The 21,785-nt window shown below is 30.3% G+C and overlaps 1 long non-coding RNA gene across 1 annotated transcript; it reads left to right on the top strand.

The window, feature by feature from the left end:
* The first annotated feature begins 13,177 nt into the window (after positions 1-13,177).
* Positions 13,178-20,503, top strand: LOC104610017 (uncharacterized). Its single transcript, XR_737359.3, has 2 exons — positions 13,178-13,262; positions 13,517-20,503. It is a non-coding gene; the product is annotated as an uncharacterized LOC104610017 (long non-coding RNA).
* The last annotated feature ends 1,282 nt before the right edge of the window (positions 20,504-21,785 follow it).

Here is a 21,785-nt window from a genome sequence, read left to right as displayed (position 1 = left end):
AAAAATTAGTTGTTTATAATATTATTTAATTATTTAAATAATATCATAAATTTTAAAATTTTAAAATATTAATTATTTATTAAATTTAATAATCCATGAGATTATAATTTGTACTATTATTACATAATTTTGTTTTTAATTTTGTAAATATAAAATTATTATTAATTCAAAAGTTATAAAACCTATTATAATTATTCTTCTACTCTTAAGAATTTTTTTAAATGTATTACATAATTTCATTATTTTAACTATTTAAAATTTATTTATGTTAAATATTTAAATAAAATGTAAAGAGTTTAATCATTTTTGTTATTTAAATTTTATTTCTCTAAAGTTATTATGTAATTTTAAATGTTTTGTTACATAATTATTTAGATACTTCTAATATTTTGTTATTTAAATAATTTTAATTTATGTATTTAAAATATTATTTAGTTATTAAATCGAATAATCCATAAAATTACAATTTATATTAGTATTACATAATTTCATTACGAATTTAATAAAAGTATAAAATTATTAATAATATGAATATTATTAAACCTATTAAAATTATTTTTTGTGTTTTTAATAAATATTTTAAAGTTATTACATAATCTCATTATAATATTTAAATAATTGTTATATATATATATATAAATGAAGCAGTCAAGAAATTTTCTCCTTTTTTTGAATTTTTTATTTTTTTATTCCATGTAATTTTTAAAACAACCAATGAGATGCACTTTCCCAATAACCTAAATAATCTTTTCTCCTAAAATTTCTCCTAAACTACCTACCCCACTATCCCCTATTTTCTCCAAAATTATCTCTAATTCCTATTTATCTTATAAATTATCTCTAATTCCTATTTATCTCCAAAGCTATCTCTAATTTAGTATAGAGTTTCTCTCCTAAATTATCTCTAATTCCTATTTATCCCCTCCCCTACTTTTTATCTATATCAATCTAAAGAAAGTATGGATTAAAAAAGTTAAGATTATTTAAATACTTTAACAAAATTATAGAATAACTTTAAAATATTTATTAAAAACACAAAAAATAATTTTATATTTCTACAAAATACATCACGAAATTATGTACTAACAATTTAAACTATGTTTTTCCGGACTATCAATTTAAATGTTTTTTAAATATTTAATAATATGTAATAAATTTAAATAAATAAATTTCAAATAACAAAAAAATTTAAATATTTTAGAGATTATTTAAATATTTAAATAACTAAATCTATATCGTAACTAGATTTTAAATAGTTAAAATAATGAAATTATGTAATAAATTTAAAAAATTTCTTCAAAGTAGAACAATATTTATAACATAAGATTGAAATTCATAATAATTTAATATATTACAAAATTAATAGTGTAAATTAGGATTTTATGGATAATTAAATTCAATAAATAATTCATATTTTAAAAATTAAATATTTTACATATTATTTAGTTATTTAAATAAATAAATATTTTAAATAAAAAATTATTTAACATAACTAGATTTTAAATAGTTAAAATAAAGAAATTATTTAATAAATTAAAAAAATCCTAAAAATTAGAAAAATAATTATAACATAAAATTGAAATTAATAATAATTTAATATTTTTACATAATATTATAAATAACTAATTTCACTCATATTAAGTAATAATTCGAGAAAATAACTTTCAAAAAATAATATTTATTTATAATAATTTTAAACTCTTAATATGTATTTATTATATAATTATATATACTAAAATTAATATATATTGTATTTCAGTAATTATTTATTTTTTTATGATAAATGTATTTTCAATGATTATGTATAAATTTATTTTGTTTTTCTATTTAACAGAAAACTTTTAATAACTATGGGAGATTAAACTACTATTATTAAAATTTTTAAATTTAATTTGTTGTACTTATTGTATTTACTATATTTTTGCTCTAACTTATTGATTAATTTTTATAGAGATTAAACTATTATTTGAGATAATACTATTTATTGACTAAGTTAATATATTTTTAGTACTTATTGTATTTTTTGTAATTACTATATTTTTTTCATTACCAATATATTTTCAATAATTGTGTATTTTCGTTATAAATTTTCATTAATTATTGGAGATTAATCTATTCTTATTTTATCAAAGATGAGACTATTAATTTAACGGAAATTATGAGTGTTCATGAGTTGGTTCGATTCGAGGGCTATTTGTCCAACCAAATTGACTTGGTCGGGTTTGAGAGTTGGTCAGCTAAAACCAATTGACTTTTTATGAAATCCGACCCACTCAAGTTGTATTGATTTGGGTCAATTTTTTGGTTTGGTCAATTGGTTCAAAAGATTTAAACTTAAAAATTTAATTTAATTTTAAAAATTATAGTGCAATTATTAAAAAATAAATTTAAAAATTAGATTTATGATATAAAACATTTTAGACTAAGAAATATGGGAGATTTCTCACTTTTTCATATTAAAAAACATATTTAAAATATAAAGTATTAATATAGTCATGGTTAGGTCATTCGATTTTGGTTAGTTTACAAATGGCCAAAGTGAAACTAATCTAACTTGGTCGAATTGAGAAAATTTTGAACCAAAGCCAACCTAAAATACTAGAAAACTGAGCAACTCAAGTCGAGTTAATCAGGTTGGTCGATTTTATCAGTTTGATGAATAAACCTAACTAAAATTAATTATTGTTATATTTGTATTATAAAAATTTTATTAAAAGTAGTATATAAAATATGAATAATTATTAATTATTGAAAAAGTTGAAAATATAAAACAATTGTATACTCTTTATGCATTTCTATTAGGATCGTTTACTAGAACACACCTTTTGGGATGGCAATTTTCCCCATCCTCGACAGGGACCCGATGGGGTCGGGGATAGGGATTGTTTTGGGAGGGCATGAGTGGGGGCTAGGATGATGATTAGTAGGAATCTGCAGTTGAGGCTGGGGATGGGGATTGAGGTCCCCGCCCCAACCTCGATTATATATATTAAATGTTATTTATAGTAAATATACTATTATATTATTTATATTATATATATAAACATATTTAAAACATTATTTATAATTTAAAATTTTTATTTATTTAAAAAAATACTATTATTTGAAAACATTTTGGGGATTCGGGTCCCCATGGGGAACTCATCCCCGTTGGGGATCGGGGATGGGGGTTAATTTCATAATCAAGGTCGGGAACGGGGAATACGATCCCTGCCCCGTTGCCATTCCTACACACCTTATAATTTTACATATTTACTTAAACCTACCTTATAGTTTTCATTTTACTAAAACATTCCTTATATTTTATAACTTATTTACTTAATCAACATTTCATTAAGGAGTGTTTGTTTTGCCATTAGATCCATGATTTTTTATACAAAAAAGACCCTTAACACTTTTTTTGTATAGAAAACAAAATTGACCAAATATAGACAATATAGTGGTTATCTGTGTCTTATTAAGGGAAAAAGGTATTTTATTTTTATTTTCTTTTGATTAAATTTATTTAAATGAACATTATGGTCAACACTGCCATTTTCCACTGTCATCTAATGGAAGATTTATTAAATCCATTGCAAATTATGAGTGGTGTTTTAGAAAAATGCTAACTATAGGGTAGATTTTAGTAAATCCATGAAACTATAAGAGGTATTTTAGTAAATGACCCTTTCTATTATTTAACTTTCGCTTAATAAATCTCGTGCATCGCACGGGTCCCCACTAGTATATATATTAAAACAAAGCGGTCAAGAAATTTTCTCATTTTTTTGAATTTTTTATTTTTTTATTCCACATCATTTTTGAAACAACCAATGAGATGTACTTTCCAAGAACTTAAATAATCTCTTCTCTTAAAATTTCTCCTAAACTACCTCCCCCACTTTCTCCAAAATTATCCTTAATTCCTATTTATCTCCAAAATTATCTCTAATTTAGTACATAGTTTCTCTCCAAAATTATCTCTAATTCCTATTTATCCTCTCCCCTACTTTTTATCTATATCTATCTAAAGAAAGTATGAATTAAAAAAAGTTAAGAATTATTTAAATATTTTAACAAAATTATAGAATAACTTTAAAATATTTATGAAAAATACAAAAAATAATTTTATATTTTTACAAAATATATCATGAAATCATGTACTAACAATTTAAATTATGATTTTCTATATTATAAATTTAAATGTTTTTCAAATATTTAATAACATGTAATATCATTAAATAAATAAAATTAAAATAACAAAAAATTTAAAATATTTTATAGATTATTTAAATATTTATCATAACTAGATTTTAAATAGTTAAAATAAATAAATTATGTAATAAATTTAAAAAATCTGAAAAGTAGAAAAATGATTATAATATAATATTGTAAATAACTAATTCCACTTATATCAAGTAATAATTTAAGAAAATAACTTTCAAAAAAATAATTTTATTAATAATAATTTTAAACTCTTAACCTATATTTATTATATAATTATATATATTAAAATTAATATTTATTGTATTTTAGTAATTATTTATTGTTTTCGTGATAGATGTATTTTCAATGATTATGTATAAACTTATTTTGCTTTGTTATTTAACAGAAAATTTCAATAATTATTGGATATAAACTACTATTATTGAATTTTTTAAATTTAATTTATCGTACTTATTTAATTTATTGTATTTTCAATAATTTAATTTTTTAAATTATTTTATTGTAATAATAGTATAAATTATGATTTTATGGATAATTGAATTCAATAAATAATTAATATTTTACATATTTTAAAGTATTTAAATAACTAAATATTTTAAATAACAAAATATTTAACATAAATAGCTTTTAAATAGTTAAAATAAAGAAATTATGTAATAAATTTAAAAAATTCTGAAAGTAGAAAAATAATTATAGCATAATATTGAAATTAATAATAATTTAATATTTTTACATAATATTGTAAATAACTAAGTTCACTTATATCAACTAATAATTCGAGAAAATAACTTTCAAAAAAATTAATATTTATTAGTAATAATTCTAAACTCTTAATCTATATTTATTATATAATTATATATACTAAAATTAATATTTATTGTATTTCAGTAATTATTTATTGTTTTTTATGAATGATGTATTTTCAATGATTATGTATAAAATTATTTTGTTTTGTTATTTAATTGAGAAGTTTCAATAATTTTTGGAGATTAAAGTACTATTATTGAATTTTTTAAATTTAATTTATTGTACTTATTGTATTTTTTTATAACTTATTGATTAATTAAAATTTTTAGAGATTAAACTATTATTGAGATTATACTATTTATTGTCTAAGTTAATATATTTTTAGTACTTATTGTATTTTTGTAATTATTGTAAATATTATATTTTTTGCATTACCAATATATTTTCCATAATTGTGTTTTTTTGCTATAATTTTTCAATAATTATTGGAGATTAAACTATTGTTATTTTTCAGAAATAAGACTATTAATTTAGCTAAAATTATAAGTGTTCATGAGGTGGTTCAGTCCTGTCGTAGGCTATTTGGCCAACCAAAATGACTTGGTTAGCTGAAACAGATTGACCTTTTGTGAAAATCGATCCACTCAAGTTGTACCGGTTTAGGTCAATTTTCACAAATGGTCAGTCAACTGAAAAGATTTAAACTGAAAAATTAAATTTAATTTTAAAAATTATAATGCAATTTTTAAAAAATAAATTTGAAAATTAGATTTATGAAATAAAACATTTTAGAATAAGAAATATGGGAAATTTCCCACTTTTTAATAATAAAAATTATATTTAAAATATAAAATATTAATATATATCCATGGTTAGGTTGTTCAATTTTGGTTGGTTACAGTTGGCCAAGTGAAATTGATCCAACTTGGTCGAATTGGAAAATTTTTGAACCAAAGCTGACCTAAAATACTAGAAAATCAACTAACTCGGGTCGAGTTGATCAGGTTGGACGGTTTCATAAGTTTGATGAATAAACATAACTGAAATTAATTATTGTTATTTTTGTATTATAAAAAATTTATTAAAAGTAGTATATAAAATATAAAACAATTGTATACTCTTATGTGTTTCTATTAGGGTCATTTACTAGAACACACCTTATAGTTTTATATATTTACTTAAACCTTCCTTATAATTTTCGTTTTATTAAAATATCCCATATATTTTATAGCTTATAGTCAACCTTTCATTAAGGATTGTTTATTTTGCCATTAGGCCCATGGTTTTTATTCCAAAAATACCCTTAACACACACACACACACATACACACACACACACACACACACACATATATATATATATATATATATATATATATATATAATTAGGATTTGTTCGGGTAGGTTTTGCTTTCAAAATTTACACACTATGGAAAACAAAACTGTGCTAAGAAAAATATTTATTTTGAGTGCTTGGAGTTTCTTTTAAAAAATTAGTAAGCATGTACTTGTATTGTACGTGGTAATTTTTTGTGATGATTATGATGATGATGGTGAATAATATGTTTCTAATTTTTTTATATTTTTTAACCTTTTTATGTTTATAAAAATATTTTTATTTGTCACACTTTTTTGTTTAATATGATGAAAATACAATATTAGAGACGTGTCCAAATTTTTTCATTTTTTTATTTTGTGTATTTTCATCTTTTTTTTTATTTTTTATTGTTCCGTATACACATTTGACCTAAAAGGTTTAATTGTTGATCTACCACTAAATAGGAAAACAATTCTTGTTTATCGCTTTTAAATTTTAACATGATTAATATAAAATATTATAGATGTGCCCAAATGTTTTCTATAGAGTTTTTATATTTGTTATTTTTATATTTATCTTTATTATTTTTATTATTTAATTAAGAGATTAATGGTTGACACATATGACCCGGAAAAAGGTTGAACTTTGACATGCTACTAGGAAAACAATTTCATTTTGGGGTTGGTTTTAAATTTTATATTTTATTTCTAACATCAATGAAACAACTATTATTTATCACACTTACTTTTCTTTAATATGATTAACATAAAATATTAGATAAGTGCATAAATGTTTTTCAAAAATTTTTTTATTATTATATAATGTTTTTGTGTTTTTAATTTTTTATTTAATTATGATATCAAGGATTGACACATTTGACTCAAAAGGTTGGATTGTTGATTGTCCACCACAAAAAATAATTTTTATTTTTGGATTGGTTTTAAATTCATATATCAATCCAATGTCAATAAAAATTATTATTATTTATTACACTTATTTTTCTTTAATATTGTTAGACAGTGTGTATGCTCTTAGCTCCAATTAATATATTATACATAATTTATTATGAATAAAAGAGCATTCATTTCATGTACCATTTGGGTTATCCTGCTAAATTACCCTTGGGTCATATTAGTATTATGTATGAGAGCACATAATTAATTTAATATGACCTTAAATCTTCACAACTAGTGGATACACTTGTGGAATTGTATCCACTAGTTGCGGAGCAATGGGTTTCAACTGCTTGGGTTGTAACCTAAGGTGTAAAGGCGATTATTTATAAGAAACATTGAATTAAACCAAACCTATCATGTTCCTAGACTTTATGCTAGGTGGAACAACTAGGTGTTGCTGTTAATCCCTATACTAGATATTGATATTGGATTGAGTATTAGACTTCTCTGTCTTTGATAAACCAACCAGTAAGATCCTTTTAGGGTCAAATATGTAGATATGTTGGGGCATTTAAGGATGGGTACTTCGACTAATGATCAATGTAATAGGATCTGCTACTCTGTTAGGACAAAGAGAATACTTTGTACACAACTTCCTCTTTGGATTCCTGAATATGCCGGCAATAGGATTATTTGAATCCTTAATGAAGGATCCCAAGTGGTATTAGAAGTTGGACACCATGTCATAAGGATAAAGAGGGAAAAAGTCATTCCCTTAATGTGGTTATTTTTAGCATAGAGATTAACTACAAGTGGTTAATTGGGTTGCATTAACTTGATTATCACATAATGGGTTGAACCAATAGACTTGGGCCTTTATGATGGTAAGGTCTTAAGTAGTTCAAGTTGTTGACTACTTTCTTCTATAAAATTCTCTATAAGGAAAACTGGACCTTCGGACCTCTTCCTCTAGACTTACCCTTCAAGTAGTTGATAAAGATCAGTATTCTCTTGAGAGACCCTTCTCAAAGGAGGAAATCAAGGTTGTAATCAGCAAGTTGGAAGGGGACAAATCCCCTAGGGTCAGATGGATTAACAAACCTCTTCTATGTTAAATGTTGGGACTTTTGTGAAGCAAGATTTGATGAATGTTTTTTAAGCTTTTCACTCAATTGCTTCTTTGCAAAGAAATTTAAATGCCACCTTTATCACTCTCATCCCAAAAATTGAAGGGGTTGTGAACATTAAGGATTTTAGGCCGATTAGCCTCCTACACAATTTCTATAAAGTCCTAGATAAGTGTTGGCTGAGAGGATGAAAGGGGTTATAGAAAGTGTGATGTCTAATAATTAGAGTGCTTTTGTTCTAAGGAGGAAGATACTTGACTCAGTTCTCATTGCTAATGAACTTATTGATTCTAGAAGGAGAGAGGGAACTCCTTACTTGGTTTGCAAATTGGATATAGGAAAAGCTTATGACCATGTTAATTGGAGATGCATGGACTTTGTGTTGGAGAAAATGAGCTTTGGGCAAAAATGGAGAAATTGGACCGAAATTTGCATTTCTTCTCCTAAGTTCTCTGTGTTGATAAATGAACAATCTACATGGTTTTTTGATGCATAAACTTTGTGTTGGAGAAAATGAACTTTGGGCAAAAATGGAGAAATTGGACCAAAGTTTGCATTTCTTCTCCTAAGTTCTTTGTGTTGATAAATGGACAATCTACATGGTTTTTTGATAGCTCTAGAGGATTGAGACAGAGTGACCCCCTCTATCCCATGATATTTATTTGTGTCATGGAGATCCTTTCCCTTTTTAGTAAGAGGGTTGCTGATTCTAGATGCTAGGAAAGATTTGCGATTTCCCCTGAGAGTGAAAAGGTCAATATTCTTCAATTTGCAAATGATACTTTATGTTTTGTTGATGCTTCCCATGAGCAGTTGGAGCTTTTACTTGGGATTCTAAGCTGGTTTGAGGTGGTCTTTGGGCTTAAAGTAAACTTGAACAAATGTCAAAGCATTATTGTAGGTCAAGTTTCAAACTTAGAAGATTGTGCTAAGGTATTGGTATGCCAAATAGAGTACATCCCTATGAAGTACTTGGGTCTGTCCCTTGGGGCAAAATGTTCCTCCTCCTCGGTTTGGGATGTAGTCATTGAAAGAATGGAGAAAAAATGCTCTCTTGGAAGGCCAAATATATCTCATTTGGGGGGCAGGGGGTGACCTTGATAAATAGTACACTTTCTAACCTCCCCACTTATTAGTTGTCTGTCTTCCCTATCCTAAATAAAACAACAATAAGATTGGAGTAGCTACAAAGAAATTTCCTCTAGAAGGGTTGGGAAGAAGAAACCCATTTGATCCAAGAAGCGAACACCCAGAATTTTGTCTTATGCGATTTTAGAATCAAGGTTTCAACAAAATTTGATTTTTCACCACTCTAATGACTGGAATTTTTGCATAACATGATCATTAGATGATCATCTTACAAATTAATATAAAACATTTAAGATATGTGCAAATTTTCTATATTTTTTATTTGTTTATATTTTAAAACTTTTTATTTAATTTTGACACCATGGATTGACCCATTTAGCCTAGATGGTTGAATTGCTTATTTGCTAGTAGTATGGAAGAATGGTTTTGTTTTTTTGATCAATTTTAAAAAAGCATGCATTTTATATGGATAAAGGTATTGGATATAGATCTAATTGATAGAATTCATTGGTAAAAAGAATACCTTAAATATAAGATTCATTGAGAAAATAGGAGTCAATACCCTAAATATAAGATTTAATGAGAGGGAATTGAATGAGGAGACATGTGGTAGTTCAAATTACATTTTGTACCCTCATAATTAGAGATGAACCAAAATCAAAAGCAAGGGTATTCTAGTCAAGAATAGGATTCAATGAATGTTAACGGAAGTTAATACCTTACATTTCTATACTTGCAATTAGATGACCAAATTCAAAAATTAGGGTATTTTAGTCAAACAAAAATTCTAAACTCTCATTCACACTTTTAATAGTAGCACAGATAGATATGGATAAATTATTGTTTGAAGTCAAAATATTTTTAAGCCCCAAAGCACAAGCCAAATTGAGGATTTGTGCTTTTGGGTTTTTAAAGCACAAATTAATCCTAAAGCTTATCCAAACGTAGCTTTACATATTCCACTATTCTATTGAAAGTGCTTTAACATAATATTTACAACTTTTCAAAAATTAATACTACTTTTTTAGCACCAACATGTATATTACATGGACAAAATGCCATCATATATATTAAATAAAGCCCTTGTACAAAGGGCTTATCCTTCAAATATGTGTTTATTCTCTCACTCATAAAAAATGATAAATAAGTTTTGACTCAAAAAATATATCTAGAGTGGTGCGGGACCCATTTTGTCTCTAAAATCATGTTTCCTAATTCCTAAAATTATGTTATTTTTTAATAAAATTATGAAGTCATATAACATCCTTCATCCAATTCTAGTTTAAAATAAAATTGTATTATGGACATTTTAATAATTTAACAACGTTCATTTTTGTCATTTTACAATTTTATTTTCTCAACTAATCAAACCATTAATGAGCATTTTAGTAAATTTGTCCTCATTGCTTAAGTGTTGGATTTTGAAAGCATAGGGTACATCTTTTTTTGCAAGTGAAAGCATTCCTTAATCATCACTACTAAGAGTGAGCATGGGCCAATTCTTTAATATTATATTAAAGAAAAATGATCAAATCACTTACGTGATTCAATGGTCAAGTGAGGCCATGGCCATTGTAACCATAAGTGCTTGGGTTGAAATCTTCACACCCTCAAAGTATTTTTAGATTTTCAATTATTTTAAGGCAAGATTGGTTCCACCAAGGCCAACCAAGGTTAGTTCTCTTAGTCAGTTGGGTAGGGTAAACCCCTAGACCTTGAAACCTAGCTTGGGTGGGGGGAAACTCTAAGAATTTGAAAGTAGACCGTACCCAATAATAGATTGAATAGGGTCAATTCAAGGTTGATTCCAAGTAGAACCTATCCATATGCTCATTCCTAATCATTACCTCTCAAGTAGAAGGTAGTTCCTTGTAATTTTCCCAAGATAAAGAAAAACATCCAAATTAGGGGTGCAACTTGGGTGGGCATACCTGACCCAACCCAAGTTTTTTTACATGGGTTGGGCCTGCATTTTTAGGTTGTGGGTTGGGCTTGGCCTAAACTTGGGTTAAGGCCTCAAGTAGTTTGAGCCCAACCCACCCTGGCTCAACTTGAGCCCGTCCAAACAATTACTTATATTCATGCATTATATTCATATAAAACTATCTTTTTTATTACATATACATGCATACATGCATATATGTATAAAACATGGATATGTAAATTTATAAATGATATTTGTACATGTTTTCAACTACTTCTACTCTTAAATTGGATCATATTGCCCAGTGAAAAATGGTCATATATAAATATATTCATATATTCCTTCAAAATCGACCATCTCTCACAATCTAACTATGCCTGACCCAACCCAATCCAACCCGCCCGAATTGAAACTGCATTGACCATCAACCTGACCCAACTTACCTGAGTTGTACTCTTAATTCAAAGGATTATCCCTTAAATATATATATATATATATTTTTTTTGTTGTTATTGGTAACATTGTATCCTTCCAATATTTACGTTAAAACAAATCAAAAGCAATAAAATATTATAAGGCATAATACCTCTTATAGGAATATTTTAAGGGAACTTTGAACTAGGGGTGTTAATCGATCGATTTTGAATTGGATCTAATTCGATTTATCAAATTGGATTTGGATAGTCTGTTATAATTATTTGATTGGGCCAATCCAAAATGGATTGGTCTATATTCTTTTTGGTTTGAATTGGATGTAAACCAAATTTCCAATAATTCGATCACGAGGCCAAACCCTTGTCCAATTTGAAACCAATCAAAACTGATGGCGACATAAAACCACTTTTATGAAAGTACTTTTACAAAAGTACTTCTATAAAAGTAATTTTAAGAAAGCATTTTTATAAAAATACTTTTACGAAAGCACTTTTACAAAAGTAATTTAATAAAAGCACTTTTACAAAAGTTTATGAAAACACTTTTATAAAAGCACTTTTACAAAAGTACTTTAAGAAAAGCACTTTTATAAAAGTACTTTTACGAAAACACTTTTATAAAAGTACTTTTACATGAAACACTTTTACGAAAGTACTTTTATGTACTTTTATAAAAGTACTTTTACGAAAGTACTTTTATGGAAGTATTTTTACTAAAGCACTTTTATGGAAGTACTTTTATGAAAGCACTTTTATAGTACTTTTATAAAAACACTAATGAAAACACTTTTATGAATGTACTTTTATAAAAGCACCTTTAAGAAAGAACTTTTACAAAGGCACTTTTACGAAATCACTTTTACAAAAGCACTCATACGAAAGTTTTTATATAAGTACTTTTACAAAAGCACTTATACGAAAGTACTTTTATAAAAACACTTCTATGGAAGTACTTTTATGAAAACACTTTTACAAAAGTGCTTTTTCAATGCCAAAATGGTATATTTTTGTAATTTTTAGATTTTCTTCATTTTAATATATTTTTGTAATTTTTATATGTTCTGTTTTTTATATAAATTTTGATATTTTATTCCGTTTGGATTGGACCCAATCAAGTCCATTTACATTTTAATGGATTAGATTGGATTCGAACTGAATTATGTCCAATCCATTTCTAAGTGGGCTCACATTGGACTGGATCGGGTTGGACCAAATCCAGTCCAATCGACACCTCTACTTTGAACTAGTCAAGATTTGTAAGAAAAATGGGCATCTCAAGAGGACCAACCATCCGGTCTGATGTGAATCTTAAAATATTGGTTTGAAGCTTATTTTTGCTACTTGGTCATTGCCCAAGGGTGACAATGGGTGGGGTCTGGTCCAGGTCCACATATACCAGCAAATGCTCCCTCCATGGGCCATGGCTCGACTCGACATGAAATTCAAATCACACTCCACATCCCGACTCTCCTCAGTCCTCACTCCCGCTTTGCCTTCTTCGAACGCCTCCATGATTATATTGGTAAACCGCGCTTTAATCGAACTAATTTCATTTTAATTAATTTCTCTGCAATTTCATTTCTAATCTATCTCTATCTCTGTCACCCTTGTTTTATTTTCCATTTCTCTCGATGAATTGCATATTATGTTTCCGTTCTTTTACAAGTCTAGTGCCTCATTTCTGGATCGAAACGTTCGATAAGTTTTGTCTATTGAGTTTATTATTGTCTAGTTTCTTTCTATTTCGGAGATTGAAATTTGTGGTGGGGGTTGCAGATATTCCTAGCTTCCCCTTTCTTGGATGTTTTCAATAATTTGCAGCGATGTGATGCTTCATGATGCAAAGGTATGCGAGCAGGCTACTGCATGTGACACTGTTATTTTATCGACTCTTTTGTTAACTGAGATTAACCAAAGAATCCAACCGCCCGTGTCAGCGGTTGAATATCATTTTGAGTCTTCCGCTTTGTGGCACTTGAATATCATTTTGAGGTACAATTAAAGGTTTTTGGGTTCTTTAAGAATAAGAGTACATTTAGGCATTTGTTTTGGGTATTTCTTCTGCTTATGATTTTGGGTTTCTTTATAGGTGAACTTTGTTAATGATTCAAGGCAAGTAGTCCATGGACTACTGGTTGAAGCATTCTTAAATGGATTCATCCCTCACAATTTGTATTGCTGTTTCTGGAAAACTCTGCTTATTATACAAACTGATTGGAAAGGATTTTGGATTTCTTTATTGGTGAAGTATGTTGATGACTCAAGGGTAGTAGTCCTTATAGGTGATCTCTTTGATCAATTCCTGTTTGCACTAAAACTCACAATTTGTGTAAAAGATGAAACTATATGTAATATATAACTTGGTTGTGCTGTTGGGTCTGGCTTTGGTAGTTTTTACAGGTTGAGCAGTGTGAATGAGTGCCAAACACTTAACAAATGCATTGATAAATATAGGAAGAAGCTTTTTTGATTTGTAACTACTGACTTTTATTGGATAGTAATAAAAATAGTGCTAAAATATGGTCTTATTAGTATTCTTTTTATTTTCTTTGAGTACTTATTTACTGTGTGCTGTGGGCTATCCTTTTTATTCTTTTATTTCTTGGGCTGATTATGTAATGGGCCTGCTGTGCCACTTATGTTTCTTTTCTTTATTGCTGCCAGTGCCACCTACTAGGGACAGATTTAACATTCTTTTTTTGACAAGTAAAACAGAAATATATTAACTTGAAGAAATAGATACAAAAGATTGAATAGGAGGAAGAAAGGAAGGATAGTAAGCAAGAAAGATATGATCCTGCAGCAAATTTTTACACCATTTTGCAAGTTCATGTGCAGGACCATTGTTCATTCGTTTAATATATACAAACTTCAGATTAAAAAAAGAAGAAGCTAAGTTCAAGGTTTCTGTGATAAGTCCCAAAAGATGCCAAGAAAGGTCCATCCTTCTTTTAAGAGCATTGATCACTGACTGAGAATCTGAGCAGAGGATCAGATTGGATCTGTTCATTTGACGCGCTACCAAAAGTCCTTGATTTATAGCAAAAAGTTCTGCTTCTTCCACTGAGGACAAGTTTTTTCTTCCTCCTGCTATCTGTAAACACTCCAAGTGTTTTGTTAGACAAATAATACCAAAGGAGAAAACAGAAGGAGAAATTTTCCCTGCATCTGTGAAAATAATACAGTCAGTATGTTTGTTGAGAAAAAGATGTAATCTAGGAACAAGAGGTTGGGTTAAATTTTCAGTTGGGGATTTAGCCGAAATATTCCTACAAATGGAGTTAGTTTTCTGAATAATCCACAAGTTAGACACATCTGAACTCTTGAAAATTTTTTCATTCCTAGCAAACCATATCTAGTACAAAGCTACTGCATACCAATTAAGTGCTGAAATGAGGTCCAGTTTCTGAGGAAAAATTTGATTTAGATAGAGAATGCAATCAGTCCAGTTGTGAAGAGTGTTAGTATTTAAGTTAAGATTCCATGGAGAGGCAAAGAGGACTGATTGAGTAAAGGAGCAATGTAGGAAAAGATGGTCTGTGGATTCCACTTGGGTTTGGCAAAAAACACAAAGTTGGTTTGATTCTGAGCAAAAATTTTCTCTCTAACTGGAAGATAATTGAAAATGATACGCCAAAGTAGAAGCTGATATCGGGGAGGGCAAGTGAGTTGCCAAGTCCACTTAATACAGGATCGGAGGGCAGAGCTTAGAGGGGTTAAATTATCCTGTATTAGATGTTTGTAGGCTGCTGAGTTGGAGAATTTGCCCATGAAATGTTTAGTCCAGATCCAACAAGTAGGAATATTGTGAGGTAGGATAGGCATACTCAAGATGGCAGAAGCCTAATTATCATAAAAAAAGGAGTTAATCATTGAGGAATTCCAACCTCCATGTTGAATAAGATCATTCACTTTTATAGTAGCTGTATTATTGTTTAAAGGCCGTTGGATCATATGGAAAGTATGATTGTTTTGGATCCAGGGAACCTGAGAAATGGGGGGATTTGTTGAATTTTCAGAAATCAGAAATCCTACTTCATGGAAAAGGTTTTGGAGTTTAGGGGCAGTGGATTTCCAAAAAAAGGAACTGGTCTGAGATATTCTTTGGGGGAAATGGCAATTAGGGACTTAGGCCCCATGGTTGCTTCTCCGAGAATTGAAATCTCTCCTCTTTTCTCTCTTCCTCTTGTTTTCTGCTCTGTTTTGCTTTATTTCTTGCTGATTATACAATTGTTTGTTGAAGATTATTTCTGTGGTGATTTACAAGTTTGTATTAGAGCCAGGTTCTGAACCAACTGTCCTCATCCAAAGCTAGTTTCTAATAAGATGTGGCTGCATAGAATTCACCAACCACAACATAACCATCATATTTTCCTGTATCTACCTTCCATACTTAGCATCCTGTGGATCGCTCCACTTTTGAGCCTGTAAGATATCCCAGCTTACCACACATTCCTATATATAGATTGTGCTCATTCCAAGTAGTTATTCCCATCAAACTTAATTGCAGTAATTTGTGAACTTAGGGTGTCCCCAGAGCTTCTAGGGTTACTCCTAGGATCCACACCCCCGCTTAGAATCTCTGCCAAAAGGATCCATCTCAGTCGGAAACAACTAAAGGAATTCTTTAAACAATATAAGTAACTATTCTTGACCAACAATCAAGACCCCACACAATTTTTCAGGGTTTCACTGATCCTGGTGCCAAAACACAGTGAGAGAAACAGAAGTTGCTCCCAGTCTCACCATAACACTCTGGAACACGTGGGAATCTCAAGACCCCACACAATTTTTCAGGGTTTCACTGATCCTGGTGCCAAAACACAGTGAGAGAAACAGAAGTTGCTCCCAGTCTCACCATAACACTCTGGAACACGTGGGAATCTCAAGAACAATAAAAACTTCTTAAACAATACCTGAGTGCCACACCTGAACTTGCTTTAAGGTCTCCAAATACAAGCTGATCAGAATTTTCTGATTTTCTTCAATTTTTGGGCTCCAATCTCTAAGAACTCTTTTTAAGCAGCAAAACAAACTAAAACCTTCTCTCAAAATCCTTAAAAAATCAGGTAACATTTGACAACAATTGTAATGATCAGCCTCTTCACCTACTCACGTTCATTTCTGATCCTAGTGAAACATGAACCCAAAGGAGAGAAAAAGAAGAGGAACCTGCACTAATACCAACTTGTAAACCACCACAGTAGGAATGTTCAATAAAGAATTGTATAATCAGCAAGAAATTAAGCAAAACAGAGCAGGACATAAGAGGAAGAGAGAAAAGAGAAGAGAGAATTCATTTTTGGGAGAAACAACCATGGGGCCTAACTGCCACCCCATTATCTTATGTATAATCTGATTTAATAATGCATAAAAAGATAAATCTGCATGCCCCAATAGGCAGAAGCAGTAAAGTAAAGTGGCAGAGGAGGCCCATTACATAATCAGCCCAAGAAAATAAAAGAATAAAAAGATAGCCCACAGCCTACAATAAGTAATCAAACCAAAGTAAAGAATAATAACAGGCCCATATTTCAATGTACAGTTTGTATACAATGATACCAAGCATCTCATACTTTAGGCTGGCATCTGCCACTTAATCCATCATCCTCTTTTCTAGTTGCATTTCATGCCCCAACAGTCTCCAATATAGTAAAGAAGCTTTTGCATGACTGGCGGTGCTTTTAATAGTGTTGTATCCATATATTCCTAACTTAATCAGGGCACTAACTTCTTTTAGACAGATATGTAAAATATTCTTAAAACAGTTACTGAAGCTTATACCTATTTCTTACTCCAATGTTGCTAAATACTGCTTGTGCAAATTGATTAATACTACTTAACATGCCTTTACATTACCTTGTATGAAACATTAATTACATGGTAATACATGTCTGAATAATGAATGTGTTGACATGGTGGGCTTATCAGACTTTTTTCTCATCTGGTACTTCATGACTGTTTTTGGAAAAGGCACAAATGTGCCCACATTGCGTGGGCTGCAATGAAGATCGAATTGCTTGAAGACTGGCAGGATATCTGTACATTGTGACTGACATGAACTTGCTAGTTTGATGGTTTTATTGCCAACTCAGCCATTTCAGGAATTAGTTTGTATTTGAAAATAGAGCTGAGCTTTTGCTAAAGTAAATAGATGCAACCTTTTAATTTGATATACCATAATATTTTTGTTGTTGGATACATGATATATAGTTGTAATTCCCAAAAGGAAATGTAGTTTCCAACCTCAAAGAAATATATAGTTTATTTATGTTTTGTCTGTTCAAATCTTTGAAGATCTCATAATGATAATTGTTAAGCTTAAATCTGGCGAGCCTTTTATTCGTTTGATGATGACTTGTTGAACGGTATGTATTTCCTTGATAAAATTCTTGACTGTATAAATTGCACCTTTTGATTTTATCTCGATTGATTTATCTTAATCAAGATTGTAGTTGAAGATTGTGTGGTTTGGACTGACATGCTTTTGAGCTTTAACTTATTAAGAGAAATCTTTTGGGATCAGATGGACCAAATCATTATATTTGTACACTTAGTGAGGTATGCAATCTAAAGTTCCAACTTTTTCCCTTCTTTCAGTTGGTGTTTGGCCCTCTTCTTTCTATGATACATATCTACAGTGTGGCTGTAGAATGCACTTGGCCATCTGGTCATCAATATTTAAAACTCAGAATGTTTACAAGCTGCTGAGAGGAAGTAGTGTTAAAGTTTATTATTTTGTTGTTATTCAGCAGAATAAATTTGTAATCCTATTCTTTAGGAAGTTAGGTAGTGTTTACCAATTCTTTAGGAAAAATCCATGAGCTTAGGAGTTGTTAGTCATGGGTTAGTTGCTACCTATTTTTCTGCTATGTGCATCTCTGATTTAGTTGTATTTAATGGTTTAAATTCATCAATAAAATCATGCTCTCCAGTCAATAGATTAGCTTTGCCTTTTATGTGAGTTCTAAACAGTTTTAAGCACTAACATTTGGTATCAGAGCCAACAAGGGTTTTGGGTTTATTTTGTTCTTTTGCAGACAGCCAGTAGGCGATAATGGCATCAGACAACTATGTGCAACCAACAATTCCTCGCTTTGATGGTCATTATGATCATTGGAGTATGTTGATGGAGAATTTTCTGCGATCCAAGGAGTATTGGACTATTGTGGAAACAGGTGTGGCTTAACCAGCTCCTAGAATTGTATTGTCAGAAGCAGAGCAAAAAGAAACTAGAAGAACGAAAGTTAAAGGATCTCAAGGCAAAGAATTATTTGTTTCAAGCAATTGATCGTTCCATTTTGGAGACTATTCTACAAAAGGATACTTGTAAACAGATATGAGATTCCATGAAGAAAAAGCATCAGGGCACAATAAGGGTGAAAAGGTAGCAGCTTCAAGCTCTTCGCAAAGAGTTTGAGATTCTTCACATGAAGCAAGGAGAGTCTATTGATGAGTATTTCTCAAGAACCTTGGCAATAGTAAACAAGATGCGTATCCATGGTGAAAAAATTGAAGATGTAGCTGTGGTGGAAAAGATTCTTCGATCAATGACTCCTAAATTCTCTTATGTGGTTTGTTCTATTGAGGAGTCAAAAGATCTCGATGAACTTTCAATTGATGAACTGCAAAGTTTTTTGCTTGTGCATGAGCAGAGAATGACAACATCAACATGTTCAACCGAAGAACAAGCTTTAAAGGCTTCAACTCATGGTGAAAGCTCGACAGGGAGATGATTAAATAGAGGTTGTGGTCGAGGCAGTGGAAGAGGACGAGGAAGAGGAAGAGGTTCTTATACACCAGATTCTTGGGGCAGAGGCAGAGGACATGATCACCACCAACAATCTCTCAACAATGACTCAAAGTTTGATAAGTCCAACATCGAGTGTTATCGCTACCACAAGTTTGGTCATTACAAGTCTAAATGCACTGCAAGCTCTAACAATGACAAAGGAGAGCATTTCGACTTTGCAGAGAAAAAGGAACAAGAAACACTCTTGATGGCATCTCACCTCAAGGAGGAGCTTGAACCAGACATATGGTATATAGATACGGGATGCAACAATCATATGTGTGGTAACAAGTCTTTCTTTTCCCACTTAAATGAAAATTTTCATTCTACTGTGACCTTTGGTGATCATTCTAAAGTAAATGTTATGGGAAAGGGTGATGTTCAAATTAGGACTAAAAAGGGCAATGTTGAGACTATATCAAATGTTTTTTATATTCCTGATTTGAAAAGCAATTTATTAAGTGTTGGACAACTGCAAGAGAAGGGATATGAGACGACAATCAAAGGCGGTGCTTATGAAATCTATGATCCAAGAAGAGGAGTAATAGCTCATGTCAAGATGACTTCAAACAGGTTGTTTCCACTTAAAATAGAAAGCATTGAAACATGTTTCAAGGCTGATGTAAATGAGTCCACATGGCTTTGGCATTTGCGATATGCCCATTTGAATTACAAAGGTCTACAGACTCTTTCTCATAAGCAAATGGTGATCGGCCTTCCTCAAATTACTCCTCCTTCCAAAATATGTGAAGAATGTATTGTTGGCAAACAACATCGTGAACAATTTCCAAAAGGCAAGGCATGGAGAGCGCATAGACCATTAGAACTAATCCATTTTGATATATGTGGTCCAATAAACCCAATATCAAATGGTAAAAAGAAATATTTTATTTCTTTTATTGACGATTATTGTTGAAAAACATGAACTTATTTCTTATAGGAAAAATCTGAAGCATTCTCAGTTTTTAAAAGCTTTAAAGCCTTAGTGGAGAATGAAGTTAGGAGAACAATTAAAATTCTCCGAACTGATCGTGGGGGAGAATATATGTCACAAGAATTTGCAAATTTTTTGTGATGAGCATGGAATTTGACGTCAATTGGTAGCAGCCTACACGCTTCAGCAAAATGGCATAGCAGAAAGGAAGAATTGGACTATCCTCAACATGGTTCGAAGCATGACAGCAAATGGAAGGATTCCAAAAAGATTTTGGCCGGAAGCGATAAATTTGAGTGTTCATGTTTTGAATCGAAGTCCCACCTTTTCGGTTAGAAACATGACTCCACAAGAAGCTTGGGATGGGCGGAAACCATCGGTTGATCATTTTAAAGTCTTTGGGTGCATTGCATATGCACACATTCCCGATGAGAAGAGGAAGAAGTTGGATGACAAAGGCGAAAAATGTGTCTTTCTTGGAATTAGTGAGCAGTCAAAAGCTTACAAGTTATTCAATCCAATCACAGGAAAGATTGTCATCAGTTGCGGTGTTATTTTTGAGGAAGAAAATACATGGAATTGGACAGAGAACACTGCAGGGAAATAGCCAATACCTTAGACTTTGAAGAAAAAGGAGCAGAAATGCAAACTATTTCTAATACACCTCTGTCATTACAACCTGACCATCAGCTGCAGCAGCCACTTGATGTCACTAAAGCTCAAACAGAAGGTGCAAGTTCAAGATCTCAACGAATCAGAAGAAGACCAACATGGATGGAGGATTATGAGGTTAGTGGTGATCATTCTGATGATACTCTTGCTCATTATGCTTTATTATCAGATTGTGATCCAATAACCTTCTAAGAAGCTGTCAAAGATCCAAAATGGCAAAAAGCCATGGATGAAGAGATTAGGTCAATAGAGAAAAACAACACATGGGAGCTGTCGGAACTTCCAAACGGACAAAAATCCATTGGTGTTAAATGGGTTTATAAAACTAAGTTGAACAAAGATGGAAAAGTAGACAAGTATAAAGCTCGATTCGTTGCAAAGGGATACAAGTAGCAATTTGGTGTCGATTACAAGGAAGTTTTTGTTCCAGTTGCAAGGCATGATACTATTCGAATGGTGGTGGCTTTGGCATCACAATTATTGGCCAATCTTTCAAATGGATGTAAAATCAGCTTTTCTACATGGCAATCTGGATGAACAAGTTTTTATAAATCAATCCCCTGTCTATGTGCAACAAGGAAGTGAAGAAATAGTATACAAGTTGAAGAATGCTTTATACGGGCTGAAACAAGCACCTAGAGCTTGGT

This window comes from Nelumbo nucifera, chromosome 1, assembly GCF_055504915.1.
Source record: "Nelumbo nucifera cultivar China Antique chromosome 1, China Antique-T2T, whole genome shotgun sequence".
NCBI lineage: Eukaryota > Viridiplantae > Streptophyta > Magnoliopsida > Proteales > Nelumbonaceae > Nelumbo > Nelumbo nucifera.
This window is presented reverse-complemented; position numbering and strand designations above follow the sequence as displayed.